Genomic DNA, 27,278 nt, shown 5'->3' on the forward strand with positions numbered 1-27,278 from the left:
GGAGCCTGTGCCCCGCGACGGGAGAGGCCACAGCAGTGAGAGGCCCGTGTACCGCAAAAAAAAAAAATGGAAGAAAGAAAGGAAAGAAAGAAAGGAAGGAAGGAAGGAAGAAAGAAAGAAAAGAAAAAGAAAGGGAAAGGAAAGGAAAGGAAAGAAGAGTGTTAAGGACCCAGTGCAGGTTGGAAATCCTAGGGCCAGGGATCACCTTTCAAACCTCCCATCTTCATCGTTTTTCTTCCTGCCTTGGGCAGGTTGTAAGGGTGTATGTATATGTGCATGACTGGGTGATCATGAGTATTGGCAACAAAGATACTATTTCTTTTTACAAGATAAATGGACTTCAGTTTCTAGAAAGTCATCAATGCAGTTTTCAGGTGGGCAAACACCTGAGCAGGGTCAAAATTACTTTATTATTTACTGCACAGCACATAGGCTTGGCTGGATACTGCAGGGAGTATAGAAGACACTTGTGGGGGGGTGACCCAAATCAAGAAGCTTACAGTCTACCTGGGGAGACTTAATTACTGGAACAAGGAAAGAATAACTAGTATGAAACTATGTGGTGCTGACACTAGATGTTCAAAGAACAGGGATATTAGTGGGCTGGAGTCAAGGAGATGGGACACAAGCTGGCTTTACAGATGCATAGTGTTTGGCCTGAGAGAAGGAACACATGGAGACGGACACATGAACAAAAGCCCAAGATGGCATATGAATAGAGTGGATAAAAGAACGAGTGATGAAGGCCCTGCTAGGAGTTATGGATAGGAATTAAGTTGGAGGGGTACCATGAAGCCAGTTACAAAATGACTTTAAATTCAGACTGAAATTTGTACATGATGCCACAGGTGATGGGCATAATATGATTAGCATTATATTATGTAACTTATCTCTTCTGTAGGGAAGTTAGGTAATAAAAAGTCAATTGAGTGGGGCAGAAGTTTGTGGAGAGGATATGGACAGAAGGGAACCCTCCTACACTGTTGGTGGGAATGTAAATTGGTGCAGCCACTGTGGAAAACAATATGAAGGTTCCTCAAAAAACTAAAAATAGAACTACCATATGACCGAGCAATTCTACTCCTGGGTATATATCTGATAAAAACAGAAATACTAATTCAAAAAGATATATGCACCCCAATGTTCATTGCAGCTCTGTTTACAATTGCCAAGATATGGAAGCAACCTAAGTGTCCATCAACAGATGAATGAATAAGGAAGATATGGTGTGTGTGTGTGTGTGTGTGTGTGTGTGTGTGTGTGTGTGTATATACACACACACACACACACACACACACACACACACACACACACACACTCGAATACTACTCAGCCACAGAAAGAATGAAATTCTGCCATTTTCAACAACGTGGATGGACTTGGAGGGCATTATGCTAAGTGAAATAAGTCAGACAGAGAAAGGCAAATACTGTATGATAGCATTTATATGTGAAATCTAAAAAAATAAAACTAGTGAATAAAGCAAAAAAGAAACAGACTCACATATGTAGAGAACAAACTAGTGGTTACCAGTGGGGAGAGGGAAGGGAGAGGGGCAATATAGAGGTAGAGGATAAAGAGGTACAAACTACTCTGTATAAAATGAATAAGTTACAAGGATATATTGTACAGCACAGGGAATATAGCCAATATTTTATGACTATAAATGGAGTATTACCTTTAAAAACTGTGAATCACGATGTTGCACACCTGTAACTTATAAAATATTGTACATCAACTATACCTCAGTTTTTTTTAAAAAACAAACAAACAAAAAACAAAACAGTTGAGTCGGGCAGGGGTTTGCAGGGTGGATGATCTGGACCATTTCTGCACAAATCTGGTTTAGAGAGAGAAACTTAATCTCAACCAGGGGTGGGTGGTCGGGGGAGGGAGGTGGGGGCAGTAGTGGAAATGGAGAAGGTACCTGGCCAAGAAACATTTCAACAAAGGGCACAGTTAAATTGGAAAAAGGCAAATGTCGAAGTCTCTCCCTTACCACCACAATCGCCGTACTCATTCCTCAAGCGCGCAAGCAAGAAGGCATGCTGGGAAGCGGGTGAGTTTGGATGAGATGAGAGGCCTCTGGCATCACAGGGTGGAGGCTGGGCATTCCTGCTGGGATTTCTCAGATGTTCTGAGCTATGGCCTCCAGCCCCTCCCCCGCTGCCCCCTCCCTTTCCCAGACTTCCCACTGCTAAATCCGGATTTGATAGGGATTAGAAAAGGGATCTCAAATGCTTGCCCTAAATCCCAATCACTGCAGCTGCAAGAAAGAGGGAGAAAACCAAAAATGAAGCAGTGAACCCAGTCATTAAAATGAGACGTGGGAAAGGCAGGTGAGGTCATCCCATCCAGGCGGGCCTGCCAGGTCGTGACTCGCCCCTGAGCGCCTGCACACACACCTCATCCGTCGCAGCCTCACAAGTCTAACAATTTTAGGGGAGGAAGCACGCCCGCATGCCAGCATCATGGCAGAAAGCCAACCTTCTGTGGCACCCACATATAACACTGGAGGCTGGGTGAATTTAAGGTGAGTTTCTCAAACCAGAGCTCCCAGAAACTGCCTTTGAGGACGCAGGGATAAGATCAATATCAACCCTGACATTTGCAGGGTGTTTTAACATCTTTACTCCAGAGAGCTTTCATCACTATGGTCTCATTTGATTTCCAGAATAAGCTCTTAAGAAAGGAGCTAGGAGTACTGTACCCCTTGGACAGATGAGAACATGAAGGCACTGAGAGTTTGAAAATCTCTTATAATTTAGAAAAAGAAAACCTATATGGAGACAACACCAGCACCCACCTCACTGGGTGGTTGTGAGGATCTGAGGAAATGCTATGGGTAAAGAGCTTAGCCTCGGGCCCAGCACGTGGAAACCCCCAATATGTGGGAGCTGCATATGCAGGCTCCGCTCGGCCCACACCGCCCCCCGAGTCCACACCTTCCTAGGCCCAGGCTGGGGAGGGGCAGGGCTGCTGCTGCTGTGTAGTCTGTGCCACACACAGGCACCTGCCCAAGGAAGCGAGGGGCCTGAAATCCAGGCTAGCCCTGAGCACCAGGGGCTGCGTCCACCCTGAGAGGCACCCGGAGGGAGTGCCTTTCTCTAATTTCCACAAAGGTGTCTATGGTCTAGCAGGTGGTCCCGGGCCAGAGCATAGCATGACAGACCTGCGGGTCCCAGGAAAGGACTGAGGTCACTCCAGGAGCCACACCTGCCCCCCATTTCAGTTGGAACTTCATGCAGGGAGAATGTGACCCAATGATCTCCACCTGCTCAGGAGGACCGGAACCAGCCCGGACCCTGCCACGGAGGAGGATATTAATAAAGACTCCCTGGAAGGGAGAGAGGGATAGAATCTGCAGACTGGCTCCCTAAGAACTCTCCTCCTCTGGAAATCTTTGGAAGCAGGGGGTCCTCTGGGACTGGGATTCTTACTGTGGGTCTTAGTCATGGTGTCAGCATCCCAGGAAGCATCACAATCAATTTAAAGGGAAGCCTGGAAGTTCCATGGGGAAGTATGTGCTCAACTGGATTAGTTCGCATCAAAACAAATGGGGAGTTTCCACAATGCCTGGCATTTACAAAAACACCACAAAGGTTCGAAAGAGAGTTGGAGGGAACCTCCAGAGAGCAGTGATTGTGAGTTGAAAACGACGAGTCCTGGCAGCCCAAGTGACCGAGTTTCTTCAGGATGTCTCCTCGGGTCCCTCGAGAGCTCAGAGCCACAGCTCTGCAGCTTGTCCCTGAAAGGGCCAGTTCAGTGGTTCTCAAGCTCGAGGTGCCTCCCAGCTCCCAGGAGGACTTTGTTAAAAACTAAGGTCAGTGGGCCTCACTTCCAGAGTTTCTGATTCTGTAGGTCTAGGCTGGCACCTGAAAATGTGCATTTCTAGCAAGTTCCTGGCTTAAGTTGATGCCACTGGTCCAAGGACCACACTCTGAGGACCCACTTGGTTAGGAACTAGAGAGATTTCCGGAGAAACGAAGTTCTGGCAAGTCTTGACCTCGTATCTCACTGTGAATTCCCCAACGTGGGAAACTAATCGTCTCTATAGCCATGCGGTGGGAATACAGTAAGTCTTCAGTCAACATTTGTGGAGTTCAAGGGAATTCTGGGTGGTGGAGCAAGGTTTCAGGTGGAAGGGACTGAGTCAGAGCAGGCAGTTCAAGGGGGTGGATTAAAACCACAAAGTCAAAAAGTGCTAGAGCAGGTCTCTGGGTCCTGCTAACAGAGTCACAGATTCTAGGACCCAAATCTTTGCCATTTTATGAGGGAACATAGCCACTTTTGAACTTCTGGCCAAGGACTCACAGACTAATAAAATCTTAGAGCTGGAGGGTCTAAATAGAGTCCAAGTTACTTACTTTACAGAAGGGGAAACTGAGGCCCAGGGAGGTGACTCTGTCTGCACAAGGCCTCATGGCTCATTAGGGTCAGACCTGGGACCATCCTGGTGCCTTTCCCCCATGTCATGGTGGGCGTCCGGGAAAACTCTCAATACCGCTGGCAATACAATACGAGCTTTGTAAATACTTGGGGACATTCTGAAATATTTGCCTCATGGTTTCTGCACACGGGGACTGCTGAGAGATGTTTCCAGAAAATGGACTCTCCTCTGTGCGTGTTCCTTTCACATACTGGTTCTGATAAACAGCCTCCCTCCCTGTCTCAGCCTGTGAGAAGAACACACACGATCTTCCTTCTAGCCCCTCAAAACAGACTTTCCACAGCAGTTGGAAGAGGGTTTCTGGGCACATCATAAAAACGTCATCCCTTGAACCAAAAGATTAACAGTCTGAGCCTTGTGAACAGTACTTCCAGTTCTGTTATCTTGACTCTACAGCCTACTCAACGGGCAAACAAGTGTCTCTTCCCCCTGCAGAGAAGGTGAATCTGAGCCAGAACAATTTTAAGCAACATTCCCACCCCAGCAGGATTACAATGTGCAGCCTTGGAACTGTTTCCTTCCTCTCAGGATTGTAGATTTGTTGCTAATCGGTCTCCCTTGCTGCAGCTCAATTTAATTACGGCCATGTAATTGTACAGTAAATATTCGGTACCATCTGCCTGGAGAGGTCAGGGCATGTTTGGAGAAGGAAGGTATGTGAATCTCGATGACAAGGGTAAAATAATTTCATCCAGAGACTGAAGTGGGCTCTGAAATGCTCAGTGAGACAGCAGCAGAGTCCTATGACCTCAGGGCAAGCCCAGCCAATGCCACTTTCTGTCCATGTGGTCTTAAACCTCTCCTTCACCTCTTTGACCCTCAGTCTCTTCTTCTGCGAAATGAGAATAATAATACCTCACAGGGCTATCAGGATACTCAAAAGAGACTCTAATAATAATTTATAGCTACTGTTTATTGAGCACTTAATAAGTACCTGGCCTTGTTCTGAGTACTTTTACATGGGATGGCTTATTTATTCTTCACACCCAACTTAGCAAGTAGGTACTATTCCCATTTTACAGATGAGAACAATGAGTCTAGAAAGGTTAGATATCTAGCTCAGGGCCTCATACTTAGGAGGAGCCCGGATCTGAACTCATCTTGTCTGGCTCCGTAGCCCACACTCTTAACCACTAAGCAATGCCCAGAAAGGATTCTGTCCTTTTAGACCTGCCTTTCCCAGCACTCTCAAGATGCACCAGAACTGCACTGGCTCTCTGGGGTCAATTCTTTCCTTCCCTGGAATCAGGGCCTGAAAGCTATGGCTCAAAATTGCCTGTCTCCTGCCAACCGCTTCTCCCCTGCTAAATGCCTATTTGTATTTTTTTAAGATTTAATAAAATGATGAAAACAGATGCTTGCCTCTCTGAATAGCAGCGGCTCAGCACATGAGGCTGCTAGTGATTCATATTCTCATGCACTTAACTTGCCTACTGTGAGATTAGTAGGAGCAGGGCCCTGGGGGAGACAGAAGAATGGGACAGGTATGACAGAAAGTCGATCACCGATCGCTGATGGAACAGGAGAAACATGATTTGGACAACAGGCAAATGCCCAGGGTAGGGTGGAGAAGGGAAATGGATTTCAGAAAATGTGATGCTTCCTAACAATTCCCAGCAAAGTTCCCACAGGTAGATGGTTTGTGGGCACTTTAAAAAAAGAACTGTGAAAAATATAATGATACAAGGGGGAAAAATGGAATAATTTCTAGGACAGTGCAAGAGTGGATGGACGAGGGGACTGAAGTATGATTTCCAGGTGACATTAAAGGCCAACTTGAGGGTGGTGAGCATGAAACTGAAGGGACACCGATAGCATGTGGTGTGTTTTGCTCCAGCTACACTCAGCTGCACAGGAACAGGGGAAAAGCAGGCAGAAGTTGATATAACCAGGGTTGTCATTTAGCCAAGCGAGAGTGATGAATCAGGAGAGTGACAAAGGTAGGCAACAGGGCTTCCCTGGTGGCGCAGTGGTTGAGAGTCCGCCTGCCGATGCAGGGGACGCGGGTTCGTGTCCCGGTTCGGGAGGATCCCACATGCCGCGGGGCGGCTGGGCCCGTGGGCCATGGCCACTGGGCTTGTGCGTCCGGAGCCTGTGCTCCGCAACGGGAGAGGCCACAACGGAGGGAGGCCCGCATACCACACACACAAAAAAAAGCTTTTGTAATGTTCTCTAAGGATGTATTCCTAGAACAAAAATGTTCTTGTTTTTTTCTAATTAACTACACATTCAGCATAGTTTGCCTTTAATCAACCTAATTGTTGATACAGAATTACCTGACTATACATGGGGACACAGCTACACAGGACTATGCATGCATAATTTTCAGCCACTGGATCCATAAGATGAAGGAAAGATATTACAATATTTTGATTTTTCCCCCGCAACGGGAGAGGCCACAACGGAGGGAGGCCCGCATACCACAGAAAAAAAAAAAAAAAAAAAAAAAAAAGATTTCCTTTGGAATTAAACCGGGGGAACAGGAAGTAGAAGACAGCAAGGGGTGAAGGGCAGAGAAAAAGCAGCAGGGCCAATGGACTGAAAGTCCAGATGAGGTCACAGGATTGTTGAATCCTAGAAGGGGTGAGCTGGGGAAATAGGAGGTTTAAATTGAGATGATGAAGGGACTGCAGTTATTATAATCACAGGGTCAGGAGTATGGTAAGGGAGGTAAATGGCTGGGATATGGTGGAGGACACCAATACTCCAGTAATGATCCCTCAAAGGAGGGATCATTCATGTGGATATTGAAATCACCAAGAACTATGACAAGAGTAACGTTGGAGAAAGTGGCAAGGAGCCGAGAGCTAAAACTGGTTTTGCAACTAGGACTAACCAGAGGGGTTTCTTTAATTCCCTAAGAGTGACCAGAAACACTTTGGAACATGATTCAAAGGTCATAAAGGGACAGAGAAAAAACTAGCTCACCAAGAGTTTCGAAGGGAGAAAAGCAGTTTTATGATTACAGAAAGCGGGGGTGGCGGTAGGGAGAACTTGATGATTTTGAGCCAGCAGGAGACTGAGAAGGGAAAAAAAGTGTGCACAATTTATGTTTTTACTCCTGGTTAGGATAGAGCAGGAGAATCAGAGGAAATCTGTAGTTTGGATCTCAGCAAGACAAATAATTGACTCCAGTGAGGAAGAAATGCAGATTCCAGATATTTAGACCAGTTAGGTAGAACAGTTAAATAAAGCCAATCTTTGAACAAATATTTAGTGAGAACCTATCGTGTGTCAGGCTCTGGGAATATAACGAAGGAAAGACTCCCAGTTGTTAACAGCAGGCATACAGACACATAATAACAGGATACATACAATAAAATAGGCAGACTAAAAAGATAAGTAGAATGCTCAGAGAGAAAGGGAGAGCATGGCTGACTACCTCTGGGTGTGGGTACCCAGGCTCCAGGGCAGGATTAGCAATGTCCCCTTTTTTTTTTACCTTGTCCCTGGCAGACATTATGAATCAATTCCCACGCTCTCCCACTCAGCCTGGACTCAGCCTCAGGATCCTTTCAACACTGCCCTGCAAGTACCTACAGACAATGAGATGGAATCATTTTACCAACCTGGTTTTAGAGTCTAGGGCTCTACAACAAAGGCTGAAGTACTCAATTTTATCTACTTCTAAGAAACTGAATAAAGGTAAGTTAGCTAATCATACTCTTGAGACATTATCTGATAATTAGTGCTAACTTACTACTATTCAATGAGAAATAATAAGGGCGGCCACGTCGACGGCCTGCACATGAACTTTTAGATAAAAGTCACACTTAGGATGGAAGGCTGCTGGTGGGCGTGGGGTCAGAGCAAAGGAAATAGAAATTTCCTAAGAAATAGTCTCCTCGGGCTTCCCTGGTGGCGCAGTGGGTCAAGAATCTGCCTGCCAATTCAGGGGACATGGGTTCGAGCCCTGGTCCGGGAAGATCTGACATGCCGCGGAGCAACTAAGCCCGTGCGCCACAACTACTGAGCCTGCGCTCTAGAGCCTTCAAGCCACAGCTACTGAAGCCCGTGCACCACAACTACTGAAGCCCGCGCACCTAGAGCCCGTGCTCCACAACAAGAGAAGCCACCGTGGTGAGAAGCCCACGCACCGCAACAAAGAGTAGACCCCGCTCACCGCAACTAGAGAAAGCCCGCGCGCGGCAACAAAGACCCAACACAGCCAAAAATAAAATAAATTAAATAAATAAATTTATAAAAAAAAGAAAAGAAATAGTCTCCTCAAATTGTACAAGTGGTATGTATCCTCCACTATAAGAATATAAAATAGCACATCAGAATTCAAGGAAATTGCATCCCTTAAGCAATTGGTTTATGTGTATTGAACTATATGGGCTTAACAAAGACAGACAGACAGACTGAGAGAAAAGACTACCGCGTAACACCCACCATCACGCTCAATGAGCCTGTGCCCACAGACGCCTGAGATGTGGCCCCTGTGGCCACCTCATGTGTTCCATCCCCATGTGCCTCTAGACTAAGACCAGCCCTGCGATTTACAGGTGATCTCATGGATATTTCAGAGGCAATTTGGAGCCCCTTTGAGTTTTGCCTCCAGTGTGACTTAACCTGCAACTCCCCTGTATTTAGGGCTCTTGACTAGGGTGCCATGGTCCTTGGCCAGGGCTGAAAGGACCAGATTTCAATTCTTCCCCCTCTAATTCCCTTCTTAGTCAGTTGCCAGCTACTGCATTACGTCCCGCCAGCCATTTTACAACGCAGATGATGAGCTGTGTTTTCCTCTGAATCAATCATGCTCCACTCACATCTTCCTGGGGAGTGGCCTGAAAAGCTGATTATATTATGGATACAACCTGGACTTCTTTTTTTTTTTTTTTTTTTTTTTTTTTGCGGTACGCGGGCCTCTCACTGCTGTGGCCTCTCCCGTTGCGGAGCACAGGCTCCGGACGCGCAGGCTCAGCGGCCATGGCTCACGGGCCCAGCCGCTCCGCGGCATGTGGGATCCTCCCGGACCGGGGCACGAACCCGCGTCCCCTGCATCGGCAGGTGGACTCTCAACCACTGCGCCACCAGGGAAGCCCCACCCTGGACTTCTTAATGGGATCTAAGACATATCGTAGACACATTAGAAAATGAGTTCCCACTTGGTAACATTTTCCAAACAGTTTTCCAAATTCTGGGGGCATTTGTGGTTCTCACGACACCACTGCACACTATGCTGGAAGGAATCGCTAAAAAGCTGAATAACAGAGTCAGGACCAGAAAGGATTTCTGAGGTCTGGAATAATGAGTCAAAACTAACAAGAGGAGGGAAGGGTAAGCTGGGACGAAGTGAGAGCGTGGCATGGACACATATACACTACCAAATGTCAAACAGATAGCTAGTGGGAAGCAGCCACATAGCACAGGGAGATCAGCGCGGTGCTTTGTGACCACCTAGAGGGGTGGGATAGGGAGGGTGGGAGGGAGATGCAAGAGGGAAGAGATATGGGAACATATGTATATGTATAACTGATTCACTTTGTTATAAAGCAGAAACTAACACATCATGTAGACCAATTATACTCCAATAAAGATGTTAAAAAAAAAAAAAACTAACAAGAGGACATCTAGGTGGTATAAATGTCAAGCCCTGAACCTAAGGTTCAAAAAATCAACTGTATAAACCACAGTAAGGAGACATCCAGATTGACAGCTAGTCACATGATAAAATCTCGAGACAGGACAGCAAATCCCAAGCCTTGCGCGGCAGCCCCAAGACCCCCAACTCCAGCACCTGTGAGACACCAACCCCCCCGCTAATCAATCCCAGCCTCAGAATCAAAGCTCAGCCACAGGGGTCATCTGGGCACAGCATCCCCCATCCCCTTCCCACCCCCCAGTGTCTGGAGGGGGCTTGAGAAACAAAACCAATTTGCCAGCCAGACATTCTCTCCGCTCACTCCCATTAGAGCCCTCCAGGCCGTAATGCCCCATCATCTCACAGATGGTTTTCCTGGCCTGGGAGAGGAGAGAGACTCTCTCCACAAATGGACCTTACTCTTCCCCTCTTTATAGCAGAACTTTCCGATGATGAAATATTTTGGTGAGTTTCATCAGAGTCACAGTAGCTCAACTTGGCAGCTGTGAGTTCTCAGGATAAATGAGCCCAGGATGCTGTCTCATCAAAGCAATTTCTTCAAAAGCCACCATCCTAAGGGTCACTGACAGCAAGGTCATGGGAGAATGAACTAATGAACTCTTTAGCCTCTTGGACCCACCCACCACTCCCTGCCCTATATCTTACACCTCAGTGATATCTAATGGTTTGTAGTTCCCTACACGCCATCCTCTCTCAGCTTAAGCCTTGGCCCTGTGGTCACCTACGTCTGAGCATTCTCCTACCAGCATCTCATGTATAGAGCTACCGGCCACATGTAGTGTCATCTATGAATGCCTAGTACCCAGCAGAGTGCAACGCACATAGATGCTCGAAGGGTCTTGGCTTCTTTCCTTCGGGGTGCATGTGTGATGGGAGGGGTAGGAGGGCAAAGAAGGGAGAAGTTGCACATACCCCTCCACGAGCCAGAGTGGGCTGGGGTAGTTAGTCAGTGGAGGTACAATACAAGCAGCCCACAGTGGGGACCCTCAATGTCCTGATGATGTCAGAAACGCCTGGGGGTACTTATTTAAAATGATGAATCCTGGGCAGCACCCTCGACCCAGTGAATTAGAATCTTTGAGGCTGAGGCCCACGAATCTGCACTTAGACAACTGTTCCAGATGATTCATAGATGTGACAAATCTGAAGACTCTATCCCAAGGGGCATGTGAGCCTGAGAGACCATCAAAGAGTCCACAGAGCAAGAGTCCAGAAGAGACCCCTTCCCCCTTCCTGTGTCTCAGCACCCTCCTCCGCAAGACCAGGAGAGACCTTGTAAATATGGAAACCTTACATCCTGGATTCTCTCATGGGTTCTGATCCACATCTGGTCCATCGTCAGATCATGTGTAGGTCAGCTGTGTCCTGGCTTTTGATTAGGTTCAGAAAATGAACAAGGGACGCACCATTATTCCTTCCAACTTACAGATGAGGGCACTGAGGCTTAGAGAGGCTAAATGACAAGTCCACTGGCATGGGGAGAATGAGTGGTATGAGACACGGGTTTCACATCCAAGCCAGTCAGATTCTAGTTACCTGCATTTTCAGCCTCCGTTTCCCAGCAGGTGACCTAGCATGAAGTGTCCCCTCTGAACAGAAAAACGTCCCAGAGGAGAGGCTTATGAACTTACTCTCGCAGTCACCAGTGAACACATTAAACCCCAGTTAATATCTGGGAGGGCCAATGGCAGAGACCTGAATGAGACTCAGGAGTTCAAGCTCAACTCAAGACACACACCCCCCAAGTGCAACGTCCTCTTCACCCTCTGTCCTGGGCCAGTGCCTTCGGCCCCAGAGCTTCACCTTTATTTTGTTAAGTTCCTTCTGATACCTATGAGCACACCCGCTGCACCTACTCGAGTCCACGAGTGCCTTCTGCACCCCCAGGCGGTGATGACAGTAGCACAACTAGTAACAATGTGCAGTGACGTCATCCCACAGACTCCGTATTTGCTGGCCAGCAAGCCCCACCAAACCACGAGGCAAACCTCTGAGGTCACGAGGGGGCCTGGTTCATCCTCGTTTCACGGATGCCTGGCCCAGGGCTGCACAGAGAAGGCAGTGAACTGAAGGCATTATGGGTAAAATACAGGCACATCTCAGAGGAACTGCAGGTTCGGTCCCAGACTCCCGCAATAGCGCAAATATCGCCATACCACTAGTCACACGAGCTTTCTGGTTTCCTAGCGCATATAAAGGTTATGTTTACACTATACTGTAGCCTATTAAGGGTGCGATAGCATTATGTCTAAAAAAGTGTACCTTAATTTACCTTAATTAAAAAATACTTTATCGCTAAAAAACGCCAGCCATCATCTGAGCCTTCAGCAAGCTGTAATCTTTTCGCAATAGAATATCAAAGATCAACGATCACAGATCACCGTAACAGATAGAATAACAATGAAAAAGCCTGAAGTATTGCAAGAATTACCAAAACGTGACACAGGGACACAAAATGAGCAAATGCGTTGGAAAAATGGCACCAATGGCCTTGTTTGATGCAGGGCTGCCCCAGACCTTCAATTTGTGAAAAACACAGCATCTGCGAAGCACAACAAAAGCAAAACCCAATAAAACAAGGTCTGTCTGTACAGTGCTGGTGCTGTGGGGCTGTTGCCACCGAGAGGATGCCGGGCCTGGCCTTAGGCGGCTTACAGCCCAGGCGGGCAGTGACACGAGCGTGCAGATGGCAGCGGAACGAGGCAGGGAAAATGAATTACTATTCAGGAAGCATAACATATGCTTAGCCAGAACAGCTGAACCCTCAGTCACAAAGGTCAGTAGAGACTGTACTGATGAACAAGGAGGCATAAATCCAGCAGAGGTACAGAGCAAACACATCTCTATCTCTTGGCCGATTACTGAGGACAAAAGCAACGATGTACATCCAGATGGAGGTGATTTCTGTGATCTCCTCCCCACACACACCTGCTCTGAATGCCAGTTGATACCATTTATGTGCTCCCCTCATGAACGCCCGAGATATTGTCTGAATGTCAACTTTCATTCTATTAACTTCTTTCCAACACCTACAAGCAGAACCAAAGTTCACAGGCAAGCACTGAAACTTACTGTCAGATTTGACCTGTGTACACGTTAACCAAAACCAAGAGGAGCCCCTGCAGGGCAGAAAGAGATGGCTGTGGTGGGAGAGAGACTTTCAGGATGGGTTCTGTCTGCTCGTGGAGATCCACACTGGGAAGTTTTTATGCAAAATATCCTTGCCAATGTCACAATGAGTTTGTTTTGGGTTTTGTTTTTATTTAAAAGAAGGTTCTGGTGAATGAGCCTGCATCTTTGGTTAGCAATGGTGCTCCATAAACCAGAGACAAGGGCCAGTGGCACCCTGAGGGATCCTGGGTTGACACCAGCTCAAATTTCCTTTGTCCCTGCTGACCCTCATACATTCCTTTAGGAACGCAGCTCTCTAAGGCCCTCAGGGAGTACGTACCAACTAGCCAGCGAAATGGAAAAGAAAAAGAGAAGAAAGAAAAAACATGCCACATCATACCAGTCTCCTCTCGTAACTCTTACATGAGCTGAAAGAAAAGAGACATTGTATGAAGTTTGACAACTGTGGTTTCCAGAACCCTGGACAATTTTCTTTGCGAGGGCGCCAAAGAGAAAGCTGCCCCAGTTCAGCCCTGGAGAAAAAACAGTTTCCAATGAATTGAATTTCCTTGCAAGGTAAAGCAGTTTGCTAAAGTTTCGCTTAAAAAAAAATGCCCCTCACATCTACTCTCAGTGTGTCTACAAACAGGCTTTCTCTTAATTGAGAAAAGAAGGATAGAGAAGCCCTGAAATGGTCGATGGTTTTAAAATTCACTGAGCTGACTGAATAGATACAGAATCAGTTTGGTATTCTCTATCAAAACCCTTCTCACCAGCTTTCTTCCTTCCTCAAATTGAGAAATGACTCATATCTTAAAATTGTAATCTACACACACACACACACACACACACACAAAACCCATCCCCCAATACAAGACAGTACAGAAAGTACTGGGAAACAGGTGATCTCTCCTTTCTGCAAAGTGAAAAAGAGTGTAGGTGGCTTTTAAAAAGCAAACTGGCATTTCATCCACAGGAGCATTTTAACTTAATACATTGAACAATTGCCTCATCTGCTTTCTGAGCGTCCAAATGGAAGTCAGGCGCAGAGCAGAGACCTGTGAATGGCAATAGGGTCGGGCTGGGGAGGGGTGAGGGCCACGAGGAAGAGGCCTTGCTAGATGCAGTCTTGTAGCTCTTCCCTTGAAGGGGGGGGGGTGCAGGCACACACAGAGGCAGGGGCGGAAGCTTCCACAGACCTGTACCAGCCAAGGAAAAGTTTCTCTCATCATTTTGGTTTGGTTGAGTTACGCAAACACTGTAGAACCCTCCTCTCTGTGCCAGGTGCTGGGGATACAGCACAAGAACCAATCTCAGCCTGGGAGATGCTTACAACCTTGTAGAGAAGACAGCTTCATAAGATCCATAAAAATAATGTGCAACTAGAGCCTGGAGGAGAGCACAGTCCCGGGATGATGGTGGGAAGATTCCTAAAGAAGCTGAAGGGTACCACATTATATTGTCTTAATGCTATAAAGCTATAATGTCTTAAAACATTATTTCATTATTAAAGGATGAGCAGGTATTGGCCAGGCAGAGTTGGGCTGGGCATTTTAGGCAAAGGGTCGGCATGAGCAAAGGCCTAGAGGCCAGAACAGAGTAGGGTGCCATGTGCATGGGTAATGCAGATAGGGTGCTATGGCTGGATCTTAAAGGACAGGATGGGAATGACAGGGAGGGAGGCATGTACCTCCTACTGAGAAGTCTGGACTCCATTAAGGAGCCCATGGGGAGCCACTGAAGGGTTTTAAATGTGCCCATCCTCTTTTAGGGCACATTCTAAGGGCTCCTGATTCAGCCCAGACTTCACTCTTCTCCATTCCTGGCTCAACCCAAAGCCCCTCCCGCTGGAGTTCCCAGCGTGGTCTCAGGTATAAATGAATGTCCCCTATGTACATACTATAGAGAAGGCACCAGGGAGAATTTAAAGACAACTCCTTTGTCTTTAGGAGTTGAGTTTCTGCCCCTTTGTTATCTAACCCTGGAGTGAGTCTACCTGAAGGACTTTCAGCTGGTGGAGCAGAAAGCTTAGGTCAGCAGTTGGCCCCTTCCAACTCATCCTTCTTGGGTGTCCAACTCCTCTACTGCTATTTCTCTCCCTAGTTAATTGAATATTCAAAGGAAATAACTATTGATTGAATGTCAGTTGGCATTCAGCATGAACTCCCACCTCTTTTTATGAGACTTCCAGTACTGCAGATGTTAAAAAGACAGGAAGCACATTTTACTGACTCCCTTGCAGCTAGGGTCCTGGGTGAGAATTAGGTAACACCAAGTACATACACTCACAAAGGAGGAAGTGAGGTGAAGCCTGTTTCTGCTGGCAAGTAAGGTGGTAGAAACACAGAATCGGTGTTCTAGTGTCTGCTCACCAGCTTCACAGATGTAGTTATGGCAGCAACTGCATCCTGATCCCAGCAATGGGTTCTTAGGTGATGGCCCTGAACTTCCACTCCTTCACCCTTTCCATTAATTATGTAAGCACCTAATTCCCTGTATGAAATGCCTTTCTGCTTAAAATACCTAGAGAGGTGGACTTCCCTGGTGGCGCAGTGGTTAAGAATCCACCTGCCAATGCAGGGGACACGGGTTTGAACCCTGGTCCAGGAAGATCCCACATGCCACAGAGCAACAAAGCCCGTGTGCCACAACTACTGAGCTTGTGCCCTAGAGCCCGTGAGCCACAACTACTGAAGCCCATGCACCTAGAGCCCATGCTCCGCAACAAGAGAAGCCATCACAATGAGAAGCCCGCGCACCACAACAAAGAGTAACCCCCGTTCGCTGCAACTAGAGAAAGCCCGCACGCAGTAACAAAGACCCAACGCAGTCAAAAAATAAATTAATTAATTTTTTTTAAAAAAGTAATGTGCATGTTTAAAAAAAAAAAACCTAGAGAGGGACTTCCCTGGTGGTGCAGTGGTTAAGAATCCACCTGCTAATGCGGGGGACATGGGTTTGATGCCTAGTCTGGGAAGATCCCACATGCCACGGAGCAACTAAGCCCGTGCGCCACAGCTACTGAGCCTGCACTCTAGAGCCTGTGAGCCACAACTGCTGAGCCCTCATGCTGCAACTACTGAAGCCCATGCGCCTAGAGCCTGTGCTCTGTAACAAGAGAAGCCACCGCAATGAGAAGCCCGCACACCGCAACAAAGAGTAGCCCGCGCTCAACGCAACTAGAAAAAGCCCACGCGCAGCAATGAAGACCCAACGCAGCCAAAATTAAATAAATTTATAAAAAGATAAAATAAAATACCTAGAGAGCTTTGTTTCCTGCACTGGCCCTGGTGGTCCCCTCAACTCCTCAATACATCTGCCTTCTTGATGCCTCCCTCATCTACAGTAAGGTCTTGAAGAAAACTCCAAATACATTGGAACAAAAAAATACAAGGCATGCTCAGTCCTCTTCACAAAGCTCACCTGAAGACCTAGTTCCTCCAAAGCTTTGTGAAAGCAGGGCCAACTTTCCTCCCCTCCCCTGAAGCCTCTGTTAGCCTATCCCCTCCTCTTCTCTACAGTGACTCCCTCAGGAACCTAGATTGTTCTAATCACCACGTCCTTTGGAAACTTGTCCTGTCTCCACCCTGATACAATGCTTCATTTCCTCCATCCTTACTTAACCTGGCTTAGGTTTCCACTCCCTAACTACACTGAGACAGTATATTACACAAAAGGAAATCTACCGAGCCAGCGATTTGTTTCCTCATCGCTCGCTGGTGCTCGAGCAAACACTGGGCTCCAGTTGCTGCAGTTGACTCCAGTAAGCTTAATGCCCAATGCCAGGGTTGCTATGGAAACCAGAAATAACATTTCAGGAATCCCTCGCAGCCTGGGTGACTTTGGTTTCTAGGCTGTTCTACAAATAGTCTTTCTTGTAGCTGATCATTAAGATGAAGAGCAGTTAATAAGACAGCAAGCTTCATGAGGATGAAATGATCAGACTTGATCATCACAAAGCACGTAGGATATGTAAATTTTAGCACTGAAAAGGAACTTCAAAGGCTGGATTCAATTTCCGTATTCTGCAAATGGAGCCGGTCATGCGGGGTAAAGGTGGGGCAGCCTCCTGACTCCCAGGCCGCCCCTGTTCCCTGACACCACACACATTCTCCATCCTGGGCAAGTTACTTACTCTCTCTAACCTTCAGTTTCCTCTTTTACAAGATGGAGACAATGACTGTACCTGCCTCAGAGGGGTGCCATGGAGATTAAGTAAGTGAATATGTGTAAAGTACTTAGAATGGTGCCTGGCACAAAGTAAGAGTCAAATAATTATTTTTGTTATTATTATTATTATTTCCACCTGGTATTGTGTTGAGGGCTGTATGGAAGCAACATGGCCATAGCAAAGAAAGCACTGCTATGGACTGGGAGTCCAGAGACCCATGTTCCCACCCACGAGGTGACAGTGGCCACATAACCTTCTTCTTTTTTTTGGAGAGGGGGAGGGTGGCTATGTTACTTTGATCTCTAGGGTTGGACTAAATAATTTCTCAGTTCCTTTCCAGCTCTCGTATGCTATGGTTTTAAGTAAAATGAATTAAATAGGGATGTTCCTTGACCTTTACAAGTGGTTATATCCATATCTATAATGATAGCTAATATTGATTGAGCAACGATTATATATCAATATAATGCTACGTGCACTAACTCCTTACTGTTCACAACAACCTATTATCCCCATTTAACAGGTGGAAAAACTGAGTCTCAGAGAGTTTACAGTAATTTGTCCAAGGTCACACAGTTAGTAAGTAGTAGAATCAAGATTCAAATCCAGGAATCTAGAATTCGTACTCTTTTTTTTTTTTTTTTTTTTTTTTTCGGTACGCAGGCCTCTCACTGTTGTGGCCTCTCCCGTTGCGGAGCACAGGCTCCGGACGCGCAGGCTCAGCGGCCGTGGCTCACGGGCCCAGCCGCTCCGTGGCATGTGGGATCTTCCCGGACCGGGGCACGAACCCGTGTCCCCTGCATTGGCAGGTGGACTCTCAACCACTGCGCCACCAGGGAAGCCCTAGAATTCATACTCTTGATGATTAATCTACAGGAAACAACAAATGTACACACACAGCTATAGAAGGGTACAACCTGCATGACTTTATATCACATTAATGTTCCCTCATTGTAACTGCCGGTACTCTGCAGGCTTTACATAAATTCCCAGCCACTGGTACTATTCAAGAGGTTTTGGGAAACTTGCCACAAATAAAATAATTCTTAGTTCTTCATTACACTCCAGGGATGATCACCTCCACCAGCATCCCTCACTGGGGTGACGTCGTTAGCCTCCTAAACGGCCTTTGCCTTTGTTCCTCTACAGACTGTTCTCAATCCAGCAGCCAGAGCAATCCTTTACACACAAGTGAAAGCACGTCACTCCTTTGCTTAAAACCCTCCGATGGTTCCCATCTCTCTCAGAGAAAAGCCAAAGCCCTAACAACGACTCACCAAGGTCCCCATGTTATTTCCCTGAGCCACACTGCACTGGCATTGCTGTTCTAAACACTTCAGGTGAGCCTGGAACATTCTTCCCCTGGAGTCAGCAACTGTCCCCTCACCACCTTCAAGAAAATGGCTTAACACAGTAGACTGGATGACACTAGTGTTGCCTACTTAAACTTCATTTCTCTACTAATCCCCTTCCTGCTTCCTTGCTAAGATCCCAAGCAGCAAGAAAGTGACCATGATCTCTGCGAGGACAGGTCCCATCCCCACCAGGAATGACTCCTTACTGGAAGAAGACAGTCTTGGTTGTCCCAGTCTCCAGACGAGGTAGCTGGAGTAGGCACGCAATCCAGTTTTGGCCTATGGGGAGTAAAGGAACGTCTACTGAAGATTCTGGTCCCTGATAAAAGGAGTGAGTGAAGGGACAAAAAAGTCCTCTTTCTTCCACTCTTATTCTCTTCCTGCCTTGACCATAACCATGGAAGGATGTGATGTTTGGAGCTGCAGCAGCCATCCTGTGATTATTAAGGCAGAAGCCTAAGAAAGGAAAGCCAATCTCCCGGGATGAGGTCGCTTCAGCTGGAAATAACCCTGGCCTCAGAGATAAAGCTGAGCCACTGCCACGAACTGGGAATCACTGATCTCCAGACTTCTTGTAAGATATTCAAATATCTTTTAAGAAAAACGCCGTTAGCTTATTCCAATTGCAACCTACATAATACCCAGAGATTTCACTACTGATACCAAGCCTGCTATAGAGTAGCTGCTCAACAAAAATGTGTTTTTTTCTGCGTATGAAGGAATGAGTCTGATGGTACAACTTTTGACACTTTAAAAATAAAATGTATTAAACGGTTTTGCTAATTACACGTATTTTCTGAAATGCTCATGTAATCAATTTTTTAGACATCCTTCTCTAAGATCAATATCTGATTTAAGGGTGAAAGAGAAGAAAACTGCTACTTTATATTTAAATCAGTAGGTGCTCAAAGAGATAAATAAAAATTAACAATACTAATAATATTAATAAATGTCATCTCTCATTCATTTATTCAGTACACATTTATTGTGAGGCTGCTACACCAGACGCTTTATACCCAGAGACGAAAAGACCTAGTTCCTAGTTTTGAAGATCTCACAGTAGAGTGGGAGTACAGGAGAGTTAACACCACTTTGCAATGTACAAATTGTGGGGTCTTTTTTTTTTTTTTTGCGGTACGCGGGCCTCTCACTGTTGTGGCCTCTCCCGTTGCGGAGCACAGGCTCCGGACGCGCAGGCTCAGCGGCCGTGGCTCACGGGCCCAGCCGCTCCGCGGCATGTGGGATCCTCCCGGACCGGGGCGCGAACCCGGTTCCCCTGCATCGGCAGGTGGACTCTCAACCACTGCGTCACCAGGGAAGCCCCAAATTGTGTTTTAAAAATAAACTTTAAGCGACTCCCCTGGTGGTCCAGTGGGTAAGACTCAGCGCTCCCCAATACAGGGGGCCTGGGTTCAATCCCTGGTCGGGGAATTAGATCCCGCACGCATGCCACAACTAAGAAGTCTTCATGCCACAACCCAAAAACGATCCTGCATGCTGCAGCGAAGATCCCGTGTGCCGCAACTAAGACCCGGCGCAGCCAAAATAAATATTTTTTAAAATGTTTAAAAATCAGGAAGTTGGCATTAATATAACTGTATCATCTAAGCCTCAGACCTTATTCGTATTTTACCAATTGTTCTTCATAGCCAAAACCATTTTTTTTTGGCTCCGATCCTGCATGCTGCAGCGAAGATCCCGTGTGCCGCAACTAAGACCCGGCGCAGCCAAAATAAATAAATAAATAAATAAAAATAAACTTTAAAATCGACAATAACAGCAACAAGCATTTATTGAAAGCCAAGTCTATGCCAGGCTCTGGGCCAAGCCTTTTATCTGCATGATCTCATCCCATCTTCATTCCCACTCTGAGGGAGGTGCCATTATCATCCCCATTTCACAAACGAGACAACTGGGGTTAGGGTCGTTCCTCTACTTACTCATGGTCACACCGTGGAAAGCCAGAGCTCACACTTGTTCAAAGTTAGCGATGGTTACTTTTAAAACCAAGCTGACAAGTGTGGTGGCAGGTGTGGAAAGGTTCAGGAGCCACGGTTGATTGGAAGGTCAGTGAGAAAATGGGGCCATGAGACTGTCAGGACAAAGGAAGCCATCTTAGGCTGCCTCTGCAGAACTAGAGGCTACTGATCGAGACACGACAGTTCAGGACACCATTCTGTATTTAAAGGAAACATAGGCAGGGTTATTTCTCCCTCCTGAACTTTAATATGTAAACCAAACTATCAGTTTAGCTTCTCCAAGGATGTCCCCTTGGGGGCCCCCTAGACACTCCAACTGAACATGGTGTTTGAACTCACACAAGGCACTCAACGTTTGTTGAACAAATAAAAATATAGCTACTGTGGTTGTGTGTGGCAGTTTTACATTGCAGCGGTTTGCAGACACGGATTATATCCATCCCGTCTGTGTCTGGGGCTGGCCTTAGCTTCATTGGCTGGTTGGTTGATGGCTTTGTTCCAGCCCTGACTCAGTCTGACCACTGGCTGAGGCAAACGTCTACATGAGAACAGCCCATGTGGTAGGAGGGGAAAGGGCTCCCCTGAGCCCTAGAAGACTTGGTATTAAGCCCTAGGCTGTTGCTGGTCAATTACTTCACCTTGAGCAAGAAGGAATATTTCTGGACTCTGGTTCCCTCACCCTTAACCCTTATTTGTACCAGGGACTTCCATGGCAGTCTGGTGAAGCCCATAACCCCGTCTCAGAATACAGCTGTTAGATGTCCAAAATAAAATGCAACACACACTAGGATGGCAATTAGAAAAAAAATGGAGAATAACAAGTGTTGGTGAGGATGTAAAGAAATTGGAACTCTTGTGCATTATTGGTGGGAATGCAAAATGGTGCAGCTGCTATGGAATACAGTTTGGCAGTTCTTCAGAAAAGTTAAACGTAGAATTACCATGTTTCCCAGCAATTCCATCCTCGGTACATATCCAAAAAAATTGAAAGCAGACACTCAAACAGATACTTGTATGCCAATGTTCATAGCAACATTATTCAAGTAGCCAAAAAGTGAAAACAACCCAAGTGTCCATCAACAGATGAATGGATAAACAAAATGTGGTATATACATATGATGGAATATTAGCCATAAAAAGAATGAAGTTCTGATACATGCTACAACATGCCTGAACCTTAAAAATGTTACGCTAAATGAAAAAAAGTCAGACACAGAAGAACAAATATGGTATCATTCCACTTACATGAGGTATCTAGAATAGGCAACACAGAGACAGAAAGTAGAAAGGAAATTCCTGGGGGATGGATGGGGAGTTATTTCTTAATGCGTAGAAAGTTTCTACTTGGGATGATGAAAATGTTCAAAACGGCCTGGAAATAGACAGTGATGATGGTTGCACAACAGTGTAAATGTACTTAATGCCACTGAATTGTACACTTTTTTGGGGGGTGGGAGGTGAAGTAGAAAAGAATAGCTTTATTACTTTGTCAGGCAAAGGGGGACACAGTGGGCTCCTGCCCTCTAAAACTACGTGTCCCCTGTATACTTTAACATGGTTCAAATGGTTAATTTTATTTTATGTATATATTAAGACAATAAACAAATAAATAAATCCAAAGGATGAGAAAGGAGGCCAATTATTTGAATTACAGTGAATCAAGACATTAAAAAGAAAAAAAACTGTGGATATAGTAACATACTGACTTTAAAAAATAAAACTAAATAACAAGATCAAAAGATGGGTTACTAACTAGTGTAATTCTGAAGTAGTGGTGAGTGTAAAAGCACTATTTTCAGTTATCTCTCACGACTATAAAGTGCCATGAACAGATCTGTGATCTCTACTGCTGAGACGGCACTGCTACTACTCTTGTGGTTTGTGGTTTACAATTATAATAGAAGGAAATGCTAAGTTGCAGTTAGAGGTTAGTGAAAAAGGATGTTATTTTTTTCTCATCCAAATTACGGACCCACTGAAGTCTATCCAAGGGATCTCTGGAGGCCCATGGACCCCAGGTTAAAAACCTCTCAACGAGATGATCTCTAAACTCTCTTCTAATTAAAACGGTGTGATCTAGCAGTGATTTCTGGCTCATCTGAATATTATGGATAAATTAACATCTCTGATAAGTTTTTTTTCTTATCTGTAGCTGGGGATTATTATAAAATCTGCCTCTCAAGGGCTTTGTGAGGGAAAGGGAGGTAAGGAAAGCATTAGGAGCTTTGTAAGACTGTAAAGCTCTCTTGTAAATGCTAGGTAGTATCAGGGAAACCTAAGAGTCCATGAAGACGTCTGCCCCATCCCCTGCACGCCCGTCCCCCAGGGCTCAGGGTTCCTTCAGAATATTTGCTCAGATCTTTGTGAACTATGGGAACAAAACACTGGGCCCCCTTTGTTAAAGAATACCATGCCCTGTGTAAAAACATAGTTTTATGAACTATAATGTATGCCAGCAGATTCGAAAATACAGACAAATCAGATCATTTTAAGGAAAATACCAATTATTAAATAGACTCAAGAAGAAACAGAAAACCTAAACACACTAATGACTCTTAAAGAAATTGAATGAGTTGTCAAATATATCCTCTCTACAGAAGGCATCAAGCCTAGATGGTTTTATAAGTTTTACTAGCTCTTGAGGACGTCTTCTCTCACTGATCCTATACAAATTTCCCCCCAAAAGACCCATGCTGCCTGCAACTGTGGAATGTGTACCAAACACTAAAGACGCGTGTTCCTTTAATGAATGAATAAATGATAAAACTGAGGCAAATTATGAAACGAAACATAATGTATTAGAACTAAACTATTTTGGTAGAGAAAAACAGCTAGGTAAAATGCGTGGTCTACCTATCTATTCCTCTTCATGTTGGAGACAAATTCAAGTTTGATTGGAAGAGGGGAGTGAAGGAGCCTGCTACCTTCAGTGGTTGGGACAATCACACACAGGACAGCCACAAGACACTGGCACCGGTGCATATGGGTGAATTGTACCCTGAGGAGGAGGGGATGCTTCCCTGGCTGTCCATCAACGAGTCCCAAAGATATAAGGATTCTTCATCTTGCACCAGGCTTAGCACAGCGCCTGGAACATGGGGACTCTCTTAACATATTTATTCAATGAATGGATGGAGTAGACTGGAAGAAGGCCCAGTGTCAAGCCTGGGGAATTAAGAGCTGGAGATGGAAAGCAGCCTCTCACAGGCTTGGCCAGACCTGAGCCCCTTGGACAGGATTCCTCTGCAGTTTACTTCATGGTCCAACTTGACTTTAAAAGCCTCAGGAGCTCATCTTCCCAGGGTTTCTCATGGCCAAATGCCCCTCACTGCACCTACTCCATCGTGCCTTTCCAAAGGCCCCTCCTGGCTCTGAGCCCAAGCGGTCAGATGCTTACGTTCCTCCTGTTTCGCCCCCAGCCCCGTCCCCTGCATCAGCTCTTTGTACATCTGGCCGTCCAGCTTCCTCTTTGATGTTCTTACTCACTGTCTGCCTGCGGGCTCACGATAACTTCTCCCTCCTCCTCCTTTCTTAGCCCCACCATCCTGTGAGCCGCCAAAATACACACACTGCCCTCCTTTCTCCTTTCATCTTTCCCTATAAATCAGCCTCCTCTGGATATACTGAAAGGAAGCTTGTCTGAGCTAGTGGTTTTATTTCCTGGCTTTTGAAAGATCTTACTCAGACTTGGTTTCACATCCTGGCTAGACTGCTCTGGTTTCCCATCTGCAGCCCAAGGATATTGGCTGCCCAACCCCCTGGGCTTGTCCAATCTGCTTTAAAGACTCAGAAATGCACGGTGGTAAATTAATAAGTACCACACCACTGAAGTCTTTGAACATGTTTCCCTGGTGTATGTCAGTAACAGTTATACCACCCTGAAATGGGAAGATAAAGGGAACAGAAAGGAAAAAGAGGCTACTTAGGAACATGTCAGAGAAGACATAATGTCCTCCACAAACTGGGAAAGCAGGAAGCAAAGCAGCTTGTTACAGGCTGAACTGTGTCCCCAAAATTCATAAGTTGAAGTCTACTACCTCAGAACGTGACTGTATTTGGAGATAAGGTCTTTAAAGGGGTGATAAAGATGAAAAGAGATCATTAGGGTGGGCTCTAATCCAATATGACTGGCGTCCTTATAAGAAGAGGAAATGTGGACGCAGACAGGTACAGAGGGAAGCCCATGTGAGGACACAGGATGTGGGTGGCCATCTGCAAGCCCAGATGAGAGGCCTCACTGTAACTGAGCAGGACCCTATGGGGCCTTCCTGGGACAGACCCCTCTCCATATCCTCTGCTCTAGCTCCTCTCTGAAGTACCCAGATAATAGTATCTCATGCATATTTCCTGAGCTTTTCAGATACTAAAAACCACCAACCAAACAGAAAAAATTAACTACTTGATGATCATGAGCAAGTAGTCCCCAGACCTTCTGGCACCTAAGGATTGATAATGTGAACCACCCTGCTACCTCACCATCAACAAATAAGGGAACTGTGAATGAGCTGATCACATGCTCTAGGATGCTTCACCTCACCTGGCCTTTAAAAATGCTTTGCTGAAACCCTTCAGGGAGTTGAGGGATTTTTCTGGGCATGAGCTACCCGTTCTCCTTGCTCAGCTCTGCAATAAACCTTTCTCTGCTCCAGACTATGACGTTTTGGTTTGTTTGGCCTCACTGTGTCTCTGGCACACAAAACTTGCATTCGGCCACGTTACCAAGAATCCAGTCAGTTGGCACCTTGACCTGGGACTTCTGGCCTCCAGAATCATGGGAAAATAAATTTCTGTTGTTGAAGACACCCAGTCTGTGCCACTTTGTTATGGCAGCCCTAATAAACTAATATACAACTCAAGTCTCCATAATATTTCCTCTCAAGAATACATGAAATTGATTATTCAGGCAACTTTTGAACTAGCTCTCCTTGTATCAATATTTTCAGTATCTAATAGTCATTAAATATTTAGACATGAATTTTTAAAGTAAAGATGATTATTCTTTATAATCATTTCAAAAGAATATAAAATATCTTTTAATATTTTCAGTGGGGACTTGGAGAAAGATACAGAAAACATTTCATCAAATCTGCAAGTGATTCAAACTTGCTAAGTTAAGGAGGAAAAATAAATTAGTTGAGAAGGATGAACCTAAATGAAGAAGATAAAATTTAATACAAAGAATTTTAAGTATTCCACTTAAGTTTAAAAAAAAAGTTTGGTATATCAGGGATCCCCAACTCCTGGTACCAGTCCACGGCCTGTTAGGAACTGGGCCGCACAGCAGGAGGTTAGCGGCCAGTGGGTGAGCGAGCGAAGCCTCATCTGCCATTCCCCATCGCTCCCCATCACTTCCCATCGCTCACATTACCACCTGAACCATCCCCCACCCCTGTCAGTAGAAAAATTGTCTTCCACGAAACTGGTCCCTGGTGCCAAAAAGGTTGGGGACCACTGTGCTATATGATACTAAGCCACCTGTAATAAAAGTTTAGTGACTTTTGTTGACTGCAAGCTCTACGTGAATTAACCAAAAAAGCTAAGGCAATATACCTGTAATCATTCTTTCACTCATTCAGTTAACATTGCCAGAAGTGAAACCCAGGTATTCAACAAATTATATGTTGCCAGTCACTAAAAATTTCGCAGTTTCTCCCTTGTTTAAAAACATGTTATTTCAGGGGCTTCCCTGGTGGCACAGTGGTTGAGAGTCCACCTGCCGAGGCAGGGGACGTGGGTTCGTGCCCCGGTCCGGGAGGATCCCACATGCCGCGGAGCGGCTGGGCCCATGAGCCATGGCCGCTGGGCCTGCACGTCCGGAGCCTGTGCTCCGCAGAGGGAGAGGCCACAACAGTGAGAGGCCCGCGTACCACAAAAAAAAAAAAAAAAAAAAAAATGTTATTTCAAAGGCTCCTAAGGCAGATTTTTCTTCGAAAGCAAATATTTAGCTTTTTTTTTTTAATAGAGGAGAAAGTCCTTATCTTTGAGTTCATTTCCTAATGCTGCAAGCACCTCCCCAGAATCCTGGAATGTGATGGTTTGCAGATGAGAGGTTTATTTAACCCCCTGCACACAAGGCCTTCAATATCCCTGAAGCCTGAGGAGTCAGTTCATTTCCTGGGCTAATCCAGGGGCTACAAAGTTTCATATGGAAGAAAAATCTGTCTCCTTAAAAGCACAGGTATTGGGACTTCCCTGGTGGCTCAGTGGTTAAGAATCTGCCTGCCAATGCAGGAACATGGGTTCGAGCCCTGGTCCGGGAAAATCCCACATGCCACAGAGCAACCAAGCATGTATGTCACAACTACTGGGCCCGCACTCTAGAGCCCATGAGCCACAACTACTGAAGCTCACACGCCTAGAGCCCGTGCTCCACAACAGGAGAAGCCACAGCAATGAGAAGCCTGTGCACCACAACAAAGAGTAGCCCCTGCTCGCTGCAACTAGAAAAAGCCTGCGTACAGCAACGAAGACCCAAAACAGCCAAAAATAAATAAATAAATTTATTTATTTTTTTAAAAAGCACAGGGCTTCCCTGGTGGCTCAGTGGTTGAGAGTCCGCCTGCCGATGCAGGGGACACGGGTTCGTGCCCCGGTCCGGGAAGAT

The 27,278-nt window shown here is 45.9% G+C and overlaps 1 protein-coding gene across 7 annotated transcripts in view; it reads right to left on the reverse strand.

Moving 5' to 3' along the window:
* The window catches only part of MATN2 (matrilin 2), a 175,881-nt gene that overhangs the window by 108,926 nt on the left and 39,677 nt on the right, over positions 1–27,278 (reverse strand). The window lies entirely within an intron of this gene.

This window comes from Physeter macrocephalus, chromosome 15 (assembly GCF_002837175.3).
Source record: "Physeter macrocephalus isolate SW-GA chromosome 15, ASM283717v5, whole genome shotgun sequence".
Classification (NCBI taxonomy): domain Eukaryota; kingdom Metazoa; phylum Chordata; class Mammalia; order Artiodactyla; family Physeteridae; genus Physeter; species Physeter macrocephalus.